Source organism: Ambystoma mexicanum, chromosome 1q (assembly GCF_040938575.1).
Source record: "Ambystoma mexicanum isolate Mex_15411 chromosome 1q, UKY_AmexF1_1, whole genome shotgun sequence".
NCBI lineage: Eukaryota > Metazoa > Chordata > Amphibia > Caudata > Ambystomatidae > Ambystoma > Ambystoma mexicanum.
Genome location: NC_090922.1, coordinates 1274585420 through 1274603615, shown reverse-complemented (window position 1 = coordinate 1274603615; position 18196 = coordinate 1274585420). Strand labels below are relative to the sequence as shown.

Here is an 18196-nt window from a genome sequence, read left to right as displayed (position 1 = left end):
AAACATTGCAAGATATTAAAACATCTGACTGAACACCAGCAGACATCTGGTAGAATGAAGTTGTGTGTGCATACCAAATCTGGAAAGATGAAGAGCCCAAAATAATGTTCATAACAAAACTGGCTGAGCTGTGGATGTCAGCAGCTTAAGTGAAATGGGATTTAAAGCCACTAAAAACGAAATCTTTAAAATAAATTCACAGGCCTGGCCTGCTTTCTGCTGCCCCACCAAAAGGAGATCACACCTCTCTGATTGAATCAGGGGAGGAGTACCTGGGACTGCAGGAAAACAGAACAATGAACTCCCCTTTGCTCCAAACAATTGCTAAATCAGGGGGTTGTAAATGGCTTCCTCTTGGAAGAAACTGGGAGGAGCACTGCCCCTGTGAGCCAGCTGAGCTCGGAGGAAGTGGACAAACTAGAAATTCCCCCATGTGCTTTGGGAAACCACACCCCTCTGGGCCAGAGCATCATTTTAGAAAGATGGATAATTCATAGTACATAATTGTCAAAATTATATCAACAATATCATCATTTCTGTGATTTTCCTGTGCACATTTTAAGAGGTGTTAGGACTCTGTGGTATGTTCTGGGGGTAGTAGCGGAAAATAGGGTATTACTCCAAATGTATGTATGTTAAAAATCTGACATTTCATCATCTGATGCCCATATTCCTTTTGCACATTTGTGTAAATTCTGGAAAAGTTTAGAGGTTGTGTTCTGGATGAAAAGGGCAGAATTCTGTCAGAAGTGAACACAACATCTTACAAAGACAGGGATCGGATGGTTTGGCGCTACAGAAAATATGTTAACTGGACATATAATATTAGAAAAATTGTATATAGATAAATATGCATTTGGATCAAAAATAGATTTGTGTGCAAAGTGACAAGGGGAGGATTCTCTGACCCATAAACATGCCTCATCACGATGACACTCCATTTCCTTCCCCCAATCAAGGGAGAGAGGAGAACTTGGCCAATGATAAGTTGTGAGGGGCAGGTTTAGTTATGCCCACGCACACACCCACTTTCAAAAGACATAAAAAGAACCACTGAGACCCAGGTAGGGACTGCTCTTTCCACTTTCTTGCAAAACACTTTGCCAGACCAGACAATATCCAGAAGGACCATAGACTCCAGATAGACTCCACAACTTTGAAGCAGAAGGCCTACTGCAAGCTAAAAGTATTCTCAGCTGGCCTTACAATTTTGCAAACTGATTTTACCCCAGACTTCCAAAGGGCACATCAGAATAAAACAGCCGGGCTGTGCTGTTCGCTTCTGGCTAGAACTGTTGCCGGAACCAGAGACCCAGACCAGACCGCGGTGCCAGTACCAGACCCAGAAAGCAGAGCTGTATCCCAACCACAGAACAGATCCAGACCAGACCGCTGTGCAGTGCCAGAACTTTTGACAGAGCCAGAGATCCAGACCAGATCCAGACCAGCAGAGCAGAGAGAACCGCAGCCAAACCTGTTGACCAGATCTGGGACGAGGCCCATTCCTTCCAAAATTAGGAGTGAGTATCCAGCCAGAGCTGTGCAAACCACTCTCTTAGTTTAAAATAATCTAATTCAAACCATTTCCACCTATTTAGAACTGCATAGAAATCGTGTGTCCATTCTGTGATTTCAAACCTATGAAAGTGTCATTTGTCATTTGAATCTTACTTTCTTTCTGAGAATATACCTCCACGAAATTGCCTGTATCTAATTTATTTAACGTATTTAACTTTCACATTAAAGCTTAGAATCTAAGCTTTCCAACAAGCCCCAAACTGACTTTTTACTCCTTATAGTTTTTCCGTAATCGCGCTCGACGCTCTCGGAAAAAGTGCAGCGAATTGCAAACTTGCTCAATCTCACCACACGTTAAAAAATAGCTGTCTCTTGCTTGCATTGCTGAAATTCGTTTTCAACCTGATAATCCCTCATGAATCATTGCTAGTATTGACCTGAACTAATTCAAAGTAGCTGTCACCTACCCTGAATCTCCGATAGGGAATTAAATCATTTTTAGCATATTTTCACTTCATCGCAAATCACATTAAAAGTATTTCTGCATGTTTTAAAAGCATACCGGTTGCTCCAAGCTTGCTAGGGGGGAACTAGAATTTGTATTGCATTTGATTGTATTCCTGAAAACTGTGGGCTCTGCTTCCATCTCCTTACATTGCATAGGGGGGTAGAGAATTGTCAAAAGAAAAAGTGATCATATTATCTCTTGTTGAAACATATCAGTTTAGGGCTGACGATGAAGAATGGTGTCCGGGTCCTCAATGAAGATTTGCGGTTGCAGGTGGGCATCTACAACCGTGATGGAATGCCGGTTGGAAAGAAGACACGGCTCTGACTGTAATGGAATGGAGGTAAGAAGAAGAGTCCAGCACAGGCCGCAACGAGTTGCAGGTAAGAGGCGCGCTCAGCGGTGTAGCGACTGGAGCGCTCAGCGATGTAGCGGCTGGCAACAGGTAAGATGTGCGCTCACCGATGTAGCAGCTGGCAACAGGTAAGAAGCACGCTCAGCGATGTAGAGGCTGGTAGCAGGTAGGGTGCACGCTCAGCGATGTAGAGGCTGGTAGCAGGTAGGGTGCGCACTCAGCGATGTAGATGCTGGTAGCAGTAGGATGCGCTTCCAGAGATTGAGCGGCTGACAGTAGGTAAGACGCGTCTGCATCGATGGAGTAGGTGAAGTGAAGACGCTTGTGGTGATGGGGCGGAAGACTGCAGGTAAGAAGCGTTTTCAGGAGAATCTCCAAGATGAGGCTGTGAAATCCAGAGAGGCACAGGTAAGTACAGTGTAGAGCGTTACGCTGCTTGGAAGCAGAATAACGTGAAGCAAGGGCACATGGATGGGCTGGCCTTGTATAGGCTGGTTCAGGCCCCTCCCATTAGCTCCACCTACAAACTCCACCTTGCCCTTCTTTGGGCCTGTCCCACGTGCCTTCCAGTTCTGTTCCATGGGCACGCCTGGCCCAGCTGCACAAACCCTACGCCTAGAGTGTACCGAGCACACTTTAAAATGAGCCTGGCACCAGAGGCACCAGGACTGGGACCAATGGGACCCTGGGGATGAGGAAGGACTGGCCCCTTGACTAGTGGCCATGACAGGCCCTGGGCAAGTGCCCCTTTTTCCCTCCCATAAAAATGTCTCAGTTCAAAGGGCTGGAGTGACTGTTACCTCTTGACACCAGCAGAACACAAGCCCTATATCTAAATGGAGGAAACAATTTTTTCTCAGGAGCACTGCACCTAATGAATCGAGCCAGTCAAGGTAATCAGGATGTCTCAATTGCTGTAATAATCCAGTGAAAGCACATGCCAACAAGTATGGGGACTGGCTGTATTTTGTTAACAATGGCACAAAGTTCTTGGCACCACATCCCGGTGATCACCTGAAGTGCACCTGAGAGACATAAACTCTCTGGCATTCAGAAATGGGTGTTAAAAGAAGCCATAACTCCCTGCAGGCAGCCATTGCAGAAACACATACATACCGTGCAAGACAGACAGATGAGAACAGCCGGCTGGAAGTATTTATTTAATCAACTGTTTACAAGCTGAAAAAAGAAAGTCTCACTTCATTTCTGCACCCATCACAAATTTATGGCACAAATTACGCAATCATTGTATGCTAATATGAACCTTATATTTTGATAGGCCAATTTGCTTTAAGGTCAAATAATTCACTTAATTTTCATTGGACTTAAACGCTTCCTGAAACTCCTGATTATTTGTTGTCACAATGACTTAGATTATTCCTTTTTTCAGTAAACACGATAAATAGTTTGTAACTTTAAGAACTGGTTGAGAAGCAATTTGGATGATGCATTGCTTCAGACAGCCTACCAAGGACAAAGATTTGCTGTCTGGTTTTTCATTGGCTAGTTTCTATCCCCTTTATCTTTTTCTGATGTTATGCCAGTTTCATTTGTGAACAACACCATTAAAAATGGTATATTCCTACCATTTAAAACTGCTACATCCCTGCACCTTGGCTTCTGTTCAGGTCCCAGCCTATAACCTTAGTTTGAGTTCCTGGATACTTTGACCTTTTCACAGTATTTTCTGTGTTTTCAACACTTTGCTTTGAGGCCTATGTTCAGTTTAATACATGCCATGGTATCCATTTTGTTATGTATGTTGTGCACAATATAAGCATTGCTTTATGTTTTGCATTTTCCTAAATCAATGTGTACAGTGTCACCTATTCTTGTCATCTTCAATTTACTGTATACCAACTTTCTATTAGGGCAGCCTAGCTGCCTCAATGGACAATATTTCCAACGTTTACAAAGTTTAGACAGGAGGGCAGGCCACAGGCCCTAAATGCAATATTCACCTGTCTGTCACCAGAGGGAGAGGGAGCCTACTCCTCTTCATGGGTATTTTATTAGTGGTTAATGGCTAGAGACAGTTCAACTCTGCAACACAGCTTTTTCTATGGAATGAGTGCAGATTTTACAAATTCTACACACATTTTAGAAGCCAGGTACAGATTTTGCAAACATTTGAAATTTCATGTAGATTGTCTCACTGTGCCTAAGGGATTTCCCACTCTGCCATAGAATCATAAAGGAGGGATAAATGACTGGAAGGAGTGGTGCTTACATGGCGAGGTGGCAGAGCCATATATAAAATATAGGCAAGTAGTACATCAGGCAATACATTGAGAAACTTTAATAATTACTATCAATAACATTACTGAAAGATTTTTAGATTTCCCACCAAAGAATATTCTGTTTTACCCGACAGATATTTGAAAAATGTTTCTTCTAATTTTAATAAAATTGGCCACACACTTGGAATGGCGGTACTAAGTAGAGGTTGCCATTGTGTCCTCTTGGCAGTCTGGATCAAAATCAGATTCCAGAGTAATCCTAGGTCTGAACTCTTCCATTTGAAATTTTAGTTCAACGCTCCTGCGTTTGCTTCTGGTTAATTTCTTTAAATGATGTTTCTATAATGAGCTTGATATTGCACTTGATGAATTTTGATATTGCTGTATGTTTGCCCATATTGACCTCTTCACCTACTCATCTCTCATAACTGACATCACAGGTTGGATTAATTACATTCATGAAATATGAAAACTCTGCTTTGTTATGTACTAGATATGTACACATTTCATACCATACCTACACAGTACATTGAATTCTGCCCTTGTTTCCTTAAATGTAACATACAGTATACAATTGTAAGTACATACTGCTATTGTTACAAAGAAGAATAGTATATACACACTATAGGACTTTGGAAGGGAATCTGTTATATTTGAATAAAGATGCCTAATATTTACTTTCGAAAGAATGACAAAGAATATTAACAATACAAATGGTATGGCTATAATTACATATTTACTTTCTAAACTTCGTTTTGTTCTATACATTTATTTATGTAGTATAAGTAACTGACATTTTTAAGAAATGAACCAATCTTTGAATGCATAGATTCGATAATATCACAGTGCACACCGGCATGTACTTTCTTTGATATGAGATTTTATAAAATATTCACCTAGAAATAATGTGATCATATCACAGCATTGCGGTAAGGAAAATTGTTAATTTAGGTGTGAATATTGACAATATTAAAATCACTTACTAATATCTTTCTACTTGTGTCTATTCTTCTTATTTTTTTGTTTTACTACTACATCTACTTATAATATTATTTTTGAAATACCTTAAATAGATTTATCTGGATCAGTTATTTTCCCTGCATATAATGATTGTAATTGATTACTAATGTATAACATTGACACCATTCGTATAATGTTGCATATGAAATTCAAACCATTTGTATAATGTTACATAATTTTATTTTACATGTTGTGGGTTCATAAATGCTACAAATGAATGTTCCACACAAAATCATATGATACTTGTGTATGACTGCATTGTTCCATGTCATGTTGTTATTATTGTCAAGTGAAATAAATTAAACTATTAAAAGTGAGCAACATAAACATTCTAACTTATATAATCATTAATACCATATATGATGTAATTATTGCTCTCATCAGTGATGTCATGTATGACGTAATTAATGATGTTGTCTGTGGTGTCATCATAGTGGTCATGCGCTAGGCAACAAGGGGAACAAAGTTAAGGTGGACTTGCTTCAAATGCGAGTGCTGAATATCAAGGGTTTTGCTGCGTTAAGTCTGATCACCTTCACTCTCTCTTGCCCAAGGTTGTTTTCACTGAATTATATTGCTGTTGTGACCGCACTATATTTAAGTTGAGTATCAAGTATCATAGGATACTCAAAAAATTTATTCCTTATTACTTTTGACTCGTATGACAGATTTGGGTGAAATTGTGCAAACAAAATTATACCCCCATGCTCCCCGACTGGACATTTTGTTTAAGCTCTGTTAAAAATAAAGACATTATTAATAAAAACAAAAGAAACACAGTTTAGGGCTAGTCCCTATTCATTTTCCCACAGAGAAAAAGTCAAATTTTGCTCAAGTGCTCTGTCAAAACTGTCATGATTTCTGGGGCGGGTGTCTGGAGTTGTTGCATGCAGTAGTTGTTTTTTAATTATTTGATGGAGAAGGGTTGCCCTCTTTTCCAAAAATATGGTGATATCTCCCAGGGTGCTTTGCAGCACAGAAGCTGACAGGATTTTCAGAAATGAAAATGCAGGCATTGTTTCCCAAAATTCTATAGTTGAAAACCTTTACCATGCTGGATGGATTTGGATGAAATTCTCAAGGGTTTGTCAAGCCTCCCAAACCCCAACTGCACAATTTGGGGTCAATGCGTAATACAATGAAAACGCTATTATGAAAACAATACACCACAGTTTCACAGTTTTTAGCCCAGCGAAAAAGAGCAGTTTTTGAACAGCCGTATCACGAAAAAACACAGAGCATATTTGGAACAAATAAGAAACAATTTGAGCACAAAGCATTGACTTAAATTTCATGCCCTCTTTGGGGTACATCAATCCAGTAGTTTTTAAAATATTTGACAGTGAAGGGGATGCCCCCTTTTCCTTAAAACCTGTATTTGTGGTGTTTACAACAGGGAGACTGGGCAAGGCTAATAGCCTTTGATATTTTTCAGACAAACAGAGAACCCCATTATTCTGGAAATTTGGAGAACGATTGGTTAGGAAATGAATAAAAGGTTAAAAAAATGTAAATATGCTATTTTACGCCTATACACATTCATTTTCCCATAGTGAAAAAGAGCAGTTTTTGAACAGCCGTAGTATGAAAAACACTTGGCATATTCGGATCAAATAGAAAAAATGTGGGTACAAAGCATTGACTTAATTTCCTTGACTGGTTTGGGTAAATCCATCCAGCAGTTTTTTAAATATTCGACAGAGAACAGGGTTCCCCCTGCACGTTAAAATCTTTATATTGGTTTTGGTGCTTTGCAGCAGAGACGTTTAAAACTTTTGACTTACTGGATTGATTTGGATGACATGTCCTAAACCCATAGATTGTCAAGAAAATCTTGGGAGGGGCTGGGGTTATTCTGTCCAGTAGTTGTTTAAATATTTCACTGAGAAGGGGATGCCCAAAATTATAGCTATATATGTGTCCCACAATTCAACCCCAAGGATTTTCAGAAATGAAAAAAATGCAGTTTCTATGCGTTTGCTCAATGCAACAGATAACCATGGTTATTAAGGGCATAATCAGGGTTAACTGAAAAAGAAAAGAGGACCAAATGACATTTGGAGGAGGTTAAATGAAGAACTGGCATCAGAGAAGAGGTGGGGAGGGAGAAAGAGGACACCAAGTGAACATGGTGCAATGATGGTGCGGGGGACCAAGTTCAGAGCTTGCACGTTTTCGCATAAATGTGGTAATCCGCGGGATAACCACGTTTATGATTAAAAATGAGATCAGGAATTTTGGCGGGATTGGGAGAGGGCTTGAGAGGGAGAAAGAACTTGAAAGGAGTCGGGGTCAAAGCATGAAGAGCGGGCTTAATACAAATAAAAATGGGAATTTCAAAGCTACAGTGAGGTGGGTGTTAATGGGTGTGGTTGAAGGCTATGGCTGCTGGGTTACTATAAGGAAATGTATGGTTACATTTGTAAAGTGGCCAAAGGCCATCTCTAGTGTTCCCTAAATAAACCTATGCTGAAGGCCCTGGCTAGTGCGTCTGACAAACAAACGCTGTGGCGATCTAGTGGGACCAAAAGAAAGATATTGGGGAAACATGTACAGTGGATACAGAACCTAGTCAGCAACATGTCAAGGAGCCACAGTTAAAGGCAGTGTGCATAAAAGAAAGCTAGTGGTGTGACCATGGCTAATGGGCACGTTTAGGAAACCTATTGAAGCAGTATGCAAAGTGGCCACAGCCGAAGGCAATGGGCACTGGGCATGGCTGAATGCTGTGGCTAGTGGGAGGTGAAAGAACGCTAGGCTGGGTCCAATGGTCATTCACGAAGGCTGTGGCTAGTGAGCAGGAAAGGAAGGTAGTGTTTTACTGGCTAACTAGTGGACCTGAAAGACCTGTATAGTGGCCACAGACAACGGTTGTGTACACCTAGTGGGTCCAAAAGAAAGATATTGGGGGAACATGTACAGTGGACATGGCTGAAGGCCATAGCTAGTGATCTGCAAATAAAGATATGGTGTAACAAACTCTTGAAATTCACTGGAAAAAAAAAACCCTAGTTAAGGTGCAGTTAATTTGTGAATATTTAGCTCAAGAAAAACCATGAAATGCAGCGGATGTGGGAAGTGATGCCATTATGGGGGAAATAGCATTATGGTCGACATTGACGGGAGCGCGCCGAGTTCAGTTGTTGTTAAATCAGACTTTGTACCCTAGCAAAATAAAAATTTAAATCCATAATAATAAACTGTTTCACAGCATTATTATTTTTACTAAACGAATGCATTAATTTAATCTTGCAGTAGAATCACGAGCACAATCCTGTTGCCACTTCATCATTTAGAGGCGGCTTCTTTCTGTCGTTAAAATAGCATCCATGCCTGAAACAGAACCTCTGTCCCTTTGCTCAAAAATGAGGCAAGCAGTAGTTATTAAAATATATTAATTATTTTCAAGATGTTTCCCATGTTTGATTCCAACCATCATTATTCAAGAGGTCAATGCTCCTTCCCTTAACTTTTTTTTTCGGCTAGCATATCCAAAGCCATCTCCACTTTGTAGTCACAGTTATCTCCCTAGAGTGGAAGCAGAAGACAAACTTACCTCTCCAACCCTGCTGCATTCCAATACATCCTCTCAAAAGCAGCTTTTATCAGCTTGTGATGGTTGCACTTGTTTTTACCAAGCATAAAACATTGATCAATTCTATGATCCATAAGAAAAACCTATTGACACCCGTTATGCAATTGTAACCTACATAAAAACAGACCCAAAGTGTGTTGGACAAGTGCTGTAAAATGTAAAATTACCAAGCCAGGCACCCATCGCCAAGACTACGCCATCAGCTTGCCACACGTCTCGATATTTCACACTATAAACAGAGGAGAGAGAAAGGGTACTAGATCGTCCCTTGTGTTGAACCTAGAAAACCTTCATCCTATTAGCTGAAACATAAACAACTTAAATGGTACCCTTCAAACCTGCGAGCAGATAAGTCACTCATTAGTATTTAGTTGTTGTCAATAACGTCTGAACTAAAAGAACAGAACAGTACCTGAAAAATGCAGAAGCATGCCTTTCGACCATTAAGGCTAGCCTTGGTTCACAGCACAACCATTCCTTGCTCACTGTGGAAAACAAGAAAACACAATTGTTAATAATTCATTCACGCAACGTTTCTAATTCTTTTTCTTTTTATTGTCTTGTCACTTTGTAGTAAACACCAAGGGAACATTTCCTGTGTAAAGCTGCACTTTAACTGCTGTAGATTTTAATCGTTGTCATTCTCTGTCAAGGCGGAGGCAAACATTATGCTTCATCTTCAATGTGTTCCTGTCTCCAGCAGTTTCAACAACAAATAACTTTTTTGTAACTTCCCATAAAGGAAAAACATTTTTTTTCTTTTTTCAACCAAAAAACTACATATCCCTTTCTTCCAGGCCAACTGTAGTTCGAATGTCCTGACCACGTGATCCTAGTCCTTCCGTTTCCTGTTCTCTCCCTCCTCTTTCCTGCTCTCCATGAAGAGAATTAGCTTTATTTTTAGCTGCATATTGTAGACATATGTTGAGCTAGAGACTGTGTAATTGAAAGCTAGATGCTGTAGAAAAGAGGTGCATGCAGAGAGCAGTAAACATCAGTATTGGAAAATCATCCTATTTAGGAGCGTGCAACGTGATTTCAGATACATTCATTTTCAGTCAATTCGGAGACGGCGGCCCTTGCAACAATCTGGGCACACTTGGGAATCGCCGTCCTCCTTCACACACTCCGAGAGTGACCCCCTCTCTTGGGATGGAGGAGTGAAGCTTCCGCAGTCAGAATGAGACTCCTGGAGCAGCCCCCAACTTCGGGGGAGAGGGGGCGGATCCAGGCTCGTGTGAGCCAGATGACGTGTTACAACAGCACGGAATAGAGCAGAGAAACTCATTGGTGGGAGAGGCGCCCTCACCCTCGGAAAGGAGGGGCCTCCTCCCGCCGACGACAGACCTGAGCGTTTGTGTTGCATTTAATGTACGTGCTTCACACCAGAGAGCATATCTTTACTTTTAAAGTCGTTTAAAGTATTTTAAAGTCTATTTTACACACACCGAGTGGAAACAGAACACCAAAGCCCTCGACAACATCAGTAGGAGGGAAAAAACATTCAGGTCCCACAGCCAGATATAAGCTGTGCACTATTGAACATACAGAGCATTATGTAGAATCCTGCTCAGCAGGACAGAAGGTGCAGCACAATCTAAAACACACAGTGAGTTAGTGGACGTGCCACTACACCTGAACAGGTATTTGAAGGCACATCACAGCACAGAAAGAATGACAGAGTTCGAGTGGAGCGATGAGGAGCAGGAGGCAGCCTATTCCAAGGATCTGGCCTATAGCTTCAAGGGGAACTCACTTGTAGAGGCAGTGGCTCAAGGGGAGAGACCCCTACAAGACAGACTAGAGACCATTGAGACATATTCAGCCAGAAGGAGACAAGCACCATAACCAAAGAAAGCACGCCCACAAAGGTCCCAGCAGAGGACCCACAAGGGTGTAAAAAGACCCTGAAGAGAAAGAACTCTTCTCACCCCCCGGGTCACCCAGATGGGGCTGAATCAAAGGCCCCGGAGGCTACAGATGCATTTATAGACACATTCATGCATAAGACGGGAGTGCCGAGCCTCATGACCCCCTACCCAAGGGAAGATAATATGGGAAATGAAGAGCAAGACTCCGAAGAGGAACCCAACAGAGACCCCACAATCCTCACAAGACGAGGGCAATAAAGGGGACGAAGATGAAGTGCAGCCCCCTGCAAAGAAAAGGTTGAGGAAACTCAACAACACGGAAAACGAGGAGGAGATCTCGGATATGTTCGAGCCAGTGGACATCCGTAACACTAAGTCCTTGGACTGGTTACCATCACCAAGGGTTACAAAATACATGACCCGCAGGTTACGCAAAGCCCTCGAAAAAGAGGCAAGACAGCAGATGCAAGTGGAATGCCCCAAACCAGAGCTGCCAGGGAAGGTAGTGGAAGCACCGCAACTCGACCCGAAGATGGTGGCCTTTGTGTCGAAGACCTCCAGTGATCCCAGGAAAGGGATAGACCGATCCAGAAGAACTTGCCAGGAAAAGGTGCTTGATCTCGTGGGACCACTTGCGAAGATCATGGCCTGACCTTGCAAGAGACACTGGTCAAGAAGTGGACCAGAGGTCCTCGCTAACTGGGCACAAAGGACGGTATGCACCTAGGCAACGCTAATTGCGCCATATCATCACAGCACAGAAGCAGACTACTCCTCAAAATAGATCCCAAGTTAGGTGATCTGGCATCTTACGAAGCAGGCGAAGCATCCCAGGGACTACTATTTGGAGAGACCTTCATGAAGGAAATGGGAAGGTTCGTTCGGACCTAAACCTCCTTGGAGAAGGCACAGGTGTCAATAAAGAAAATATTTCCCAGAAAGGTTTTCGCCAGGACCGGTCTGTATCGAGGCCGAGCGACCGGTTGCTACCAAGCCGCAAGAAGGCCTCAGAACAACAGGGCCCACTATTGGGAAAACAGGCAGCAGAACACCTTCTTTCCCCCAAGAGGATGCTTCCCGAGTGGAAGGCGAGGCAGAGGAGAGGGAAGAGGACAAAGTGTAACGCTCACCTGATTCCCGTAGAGGCGCCGGTCTTGACTGGGCGTATACCGTATCTTCAAAGGTGATGTGTAACACACGGCTGGCGCTTTGGGCTGGACCTCTGTGCACTGTATGTCTGACTCGAAGGGTAAGATGTCTGCAGATAGAAAATATGGGATTAAGGAACTGGGTTATTGAATGTCTCTCTCTTCTTCCCTTTCTATTCTCCTGTAGAACCCCAAAGGTTAACGCTCTCACCTTAGGTAAGTGAACGCTGTGCTCTCCATCTGCCTCGGGGCAGGGTGCTGTAGCCAGTTTCTTCACTGGATAAGGGGAGCAGGCCTCTTGACTTCAGAGGACTGCTGTCCGTCGTTTACTGCACGAACGGTAAGTTTCGAGTAATTCTAATGTCTTTAAAGTCTTTAGTAATGATGTCTCTTGTTTTGCAGGGTTCCGGCGATGGCGGATGACGGGCTGAAGTGAGTTGAAGATGGAGCCCGTGTGATGAATAGAAGCGCCTGGAAGCACGTAAGTAAGCGCTTGTTGCCTGCTTCACGATGCGCTGTAACTGTCTTTTTATTTTGCAGGTACAAGTTCGGAGCGGCTGCAGGGTGCCGGAATACCCACTGGGTTAGATGTGGAAAGGAGTAATGGCACGTGAGTATTAAAGTTACCCAATGTCTTTAAACGCACCTTGTTTTGTCTTTCAGATGCGGGATGCAGCGCCGAAGGCCTCCGGAGCGCGCGAAGAGTTGGTAAGCTTTTGTCTTTCAGATGCCGGAATGCAGAGTGAAGACCTCCGGAGCGCACGAAGAGTAGGTAAGCCTTTGTCTTTCAGATGCCGGAATGCAGCGCGAGGCGTTGGGGACAGCCGATGGACCAGGTAAGTGAAGAGCTGTCACTGAAGACCGTAATGCTAACCTGTTCTTTCTTGTCTTTATAGGTGTTGCTGAAGACTGGATTCAGGATGGTAAGCCTTTTTCCTTAGGCCCAGGATCAGATGCAGAAGACACGATGAGCGTTCTGCTGCAGAGGATGCAGAATAACGCAAAGCAAGATTCATCCATCGGGTGTGGTTTAAATAGCCTCCTGTAGTGCTTAGGTGTCTCCTTCCACAGCCACGCCTAGGTAAGAAAAGAGTTCCTGCTTTCCAGAAGAGTTCCAGTGTTCTGAATCTAGGGAGTGGCTCCTGCCCCACCCAACAGGAAAAGTAGTTCCAAACAGAAGAGGATCAGAGGCTCAACTGGCAGGCAAGTAAGCAGCATGGTCTGCTGCAGGTAAGTCCACCCAAGCATTATGAGCCCGGCGCTTCCAGCGCTGGGACTGGGCATATTTATGAGCCTGGTGCCACTGGCGCCAGGACTGGGTCCAAAAGGTCCCAATTGGGACTGGTTGGCACTCGGAACCTGGGTTATGGATCTGCTTCCAAGGGAGTTGGGAAAACCCTGACCTTTTGGAAGCAGAGATCATGACACAAAGCTTCCCCATAGGTGAGACAGAGCTCGTATCCAGCAGTGGGTGGGGGGGGCATTGCACTTTGGGAAGAACTGGCACACGATTTCCAGCAACGCCTGGGTATTGCAGACAGTCAAGGGGCTGCAGCTAGAATTTACACAAATACCCATGGAATTCCATCCGCCTCAGCCCATACAGTCAGCACAGGTAGAGAAAGAGATTGTACATGCAGAACTGCGCAGTTTAGCACTCAAAAGGGCAATAGAGCCTTGCGCTACATCTCTGAGGTTCATAAACAACATGTTCCTAATACACTGGACAGACAAGGCCAGGCCTGTCATAAATTTTAAAGATATGAACAGTTGGATGGCTTACCATCACTTCAAAATGTAAGGAATTCACCAGCTTAGAGATACCCTCAAACAGGATGATTGGCTACCACAAATCGACCTGAAGGACGCGTACCTCACAATACCAGTACAAGAGGAGTACCGCCCCTTTCTAGCTTTCTACTGGGGAAGACAGTTTTGGCAATGTGCGACAATGCCATTTGGGCTAGCCTCTGCGCCATGACATTCACAAAACTAAAGAGGCCGATAGCAGTGGCAATCAGAGAGAGAGGGATTATAATGATAATATATCTGGATGACATTCTGCTGATAGGAAACAGCAGAGAGATGCTCCGATACCAGACAGGCTGGGTGACCTACCTTTTAACATCTGTAGGGTTCCTAGTAAATTGGGAAAAATTTGAAGTGATACCAGCAAGGAGGATAGAATTCCTGGGGTTCGTCATAGACACCAGGACAGATACACTGGAATTGCCAGCCATCAAAGTAAGAGATATCAAGAGAGAAATAAGAAAGAAAAGCGTAATTTCCCTCCAGACGATAGCGAGAGTAGTGGGTTTTCTAGCAGCATCGATCCAGACGATATTCTCGGGGGCACTACATTACCGAGCCCCCCAATGACTAAAGATAAAACATCTACAACAAGGTCTGCGATACCATCAGGTGATACCCCTAGACGAAGATGGAACTAGAATGGTGGTTACAAAATATGGACGCCTGGAACGGGAAAGCCATATGAGGGGATCGGCCCAATCTAGTGATAGAATCAGATGCCAGCAGAGCAGGCTGGAGAGCTTGATGCAGAGAGTACGAGACGGGGGAAATGGAGCACAGAAGAGTTCAATTTGCATATCAACTGTCTAGAACTCCTAGCCGGGTCGTTTGCGATCATGGCATTTACGAAAGGCAGAGTGCATTCTTGTATCCTGCTGAAGATGGACAACATATCAGCAGTCAGATACAGCAATCATTTACGAGGGACGAAGTCCAAATTATTAGTGGAACTAGCAAAGGACTTCTGGCACTTTTCTGTAGAGTCAGGGACCTCAGTGGTAGCAGAATATCTCCCATGCTTGTTAAACATAGTAGCGGACTGGAAGTCCAGATACCTAGCACACTCCAGCAATTGGATGCTAGACAAAACGATCTCCAGTCAGATAGACGATCTGTGGGGTCCAGTACACACAGATCTGTTCACGTCCAGATTGAAAATGCAAAAGTCCAGATACTTCAGCTGGAGACTAGATTCGACAGCGGCAGGAGTAAGATGCTTTTCTTCAAGTTTGGAGTGGAGAGACGCACTACGCCTTCCGGCCATTTGTCATGATGAACAAAGTACTAGCGAGAGTTCCCTGAGAGAGAGCGACAATGATAGTGGTGGCCCCAATTTGGAATTTGCAAGTATGGTTCCTGACGTTGATGGAACTAGTGACCGATCACTGAGAGTACTGCCCCCAGGAGTCAACCTTCTCATGGGCCCAGTTGGGTCATATCATCCTCTGAGAGTGAGAGGGATTCTTCTGCTGATGCGTGCATTATAGCAGGAGACGTTGGGATCTCCCAGGAATTTTTGCACAAGCTGCCCGTCTCTTCGTGGAGTTGTGGGCACTATCGACTAGAAACTTAAAAAGTAGAGTTTTGCAGTCAGCAAAGTTTTCCCTTGGCGCCTGCTCTTTTTTAGTATGGCTTGGTTGTCTGCATGAGTATATCCCAAATCACTGTGTGACTGCTACACAGATATCAATTTACCAAGGCTTTTTTTGAGTTGGGAAAGTATTATACTCAAATGCGCCAACTATATATAGTACAAAGCTTGGTTGGTGAGTCAAATGTGCTTCCTTACAAAAATATAGTGACACAAACTTAATTCCAAAAAATGTGTGTGTTTGTAGAGGTCAAGCTGCGTTTGAAAGTAGTCTCCTTTGTAGGTAGGGCAGAAAGAAAGCCCTTTACTGAAGGCTGAAGCCAATGATGGCGTTACTTGGTAGTCTGATAAATTGATAATCAAGTTTATCTCCTCTTTCCTTTCCATCAACTAGAAGGAGCTACGATGCAGCTTGGAGTAGATGGTCACGGTGGTGCAAAGGGAGAGGTCTTCATCCCATTTCAGCCCCTTTAGTAGAGATAGTAAATATCTTAGCAGAGTTACTCCAGGACGGGAAAGCCTACAGAGCAATTGGTGTATACAGATCCGCAATATCAGCGGGACATGTACCCATAGAGGGATTACCCATAGGGGAGAACAAAGCAGTAGTCCGATTACTTAAAGGAATACAATTTAGGATGCCACCAAAGCCAAGGTTTGACACCTTATTGGATGTCTCAGTAGTCCTGAAGCAATTGGCCAGCTGGCCAGGGAACAGATACCTTTCTCTGAAGCAACTATCTGGGAAATTAGCAATGCTTTTGTGTTAAGTGTCATGTAGGGGAGTAGCAGACCTCAGAGCCCTAGACATGAATAGGGAAGTGTAAAGACCAGAGGGAGTAACCTTCACCCTGGCCAGAAGAACAAAGACAAATTCAGCAGCGATAGCCTACCCCTATTTACAGGAACACCCCAAGAGGTGCGTGGCAGCCTGTATAAGAGAATATGAGCATAGAACCGAGGAGATGAGGCCAATGGGGACAACACAGTTGCTTATAGGGTGTAGAAAACTGCACAGAGCAGTCACAACGGCCACCATAGCAAGATGAGTAAGAGAAGTAATGCAATTAGCAGGAATAGATATGGCTAAATTTGGAGCACATTCTGTGAGGGGCGCGATGGCTTCAAAGGCGCTTGTGCAGGGAGCAATGTTGCAAGATATCTTATGGGTGGCCGACTGTGCCAGTGACACTACTTTTAGAACATTCTATTTCAATCAGTGGCAGCGATGGTGATGACAAGCTCTCAACAAGCATAATGCTCACCTCCATCTTGACATAGAATGAAGATCACCCCTGCTAATAGAGCAGGGAGTTTTGATTCTATTAAAGACAAGTAGGCAAGCACTACTTTCCCACCCTACACACACGGGAGTGTTATTATTATTGTATAATAATGTACTTACATTGGATTTCTCCCGGAAAAGGGTTTGTATCTGCCTCTCTAATGTGCTCTTTATGTTCTTTCATTAGGAGATGACCAGAAGAACAGCTGAGCCAGGGTATTGAGAAACAGAAGCTGTTTGAGTGCGAGGCCGCCGGTTGGATGCAGACGATTTGCAGGACAGAGCAATGGAAAGGACAGGAACTATGTTTGGACTAGTTCAGAGTTCCGTTCAAGATGGGATGCAGTTAAGAGCATTAAAGAAGAGGGAGAGAACAGTAAACGGAAGGACTAGGATCCGGTGGTCAGGACATTGGGACTACAGTTGGCCTGGAACACAGGGATATGTCACTTTTTGGTTGACAAAGAAAATAAACATGTTTTTCCTTTATGGGAAGTTACAAAAAACGTTGTTTGTTGTTGAAACTGCTGGAGACAGGAATACATTTAAGATGAAGCATAATGCTCGCCTCCTTGTCTTTAATAGAATTAAGACTCCCTGCACTATTAGCAGGGAAATCTTCATTGTCATTTGAAATCAACCTGATCATAGTATGCTAAATCAGTTTCAGTTTAGTGTTACCTATGTATGTATTTTATCAAAATGTACGCTTTTTAAAATGTATGGGAGAATTGTGTGGCATATTGCATTTTCATTAAAGCAAACAACGGATTATCTTGTTATACGCAAACAAGTATTTGGAAAATTGTTAAGCAAAGATGTGGCTGTTCATACTGAAATACAATAAAATGGTAGAACTAGACTGAAACAAAATCCCATTCTAACCAGAAGAGCAAGTGAAGCAAATTCTTCTATTACCTATGACAAACTTGTACCACAAGGGGCCCAGAGTTGTTTCAGTCATAAAGGTAAACAAAACAAAGTCAGCAGTATACCCCTGTCATCTCTATAATGGCAGCATGGGCAGAGGGCAACCTGTAGCTTCCTAGGATGTGAGTTACATCTAGCATCTAAGCTACAGTAGTGTGGTAAGGGCAAAAAATAAAAACCTGTACGAGCAAGCTTCTGTAAAAAATACACTTTGAACAAAATACTGACAATAATAAATAACACTTGTATCCCACTGTGAAGAATTGCCATCTGTCAAGGGTGTGAAAGCCCTGACTTTTTTGATCTGTATTAAATAATAAAAT

At 43.1% G+C, this 18196-nt stretch overlaps 1 protein-coding gene across 15 annotated transcripts in view; it reads right to left on the bottom strand.

Moving 5' to 3' along the window:
• The window catches only part of DAB1 (DAB adaptor protein 1), a 4845894-nt gene that overhangs the window by 2129067 nt on the left and 2698631 nt on the right, over positions 1-18196 (bottom strand). For all 15 annotated transcript variants that reach the window (XM_069642094.1, XM_069642098.1, XM_069642099.1 and 12 more), the window contains one exon: positions 9649-9721. The gene's annotated coding sequence lies outside the window, so the exon portion shown is untranslated. The remainder of the gene's footprint in view (positions 1-9648; positions 9722-18196) is intronic.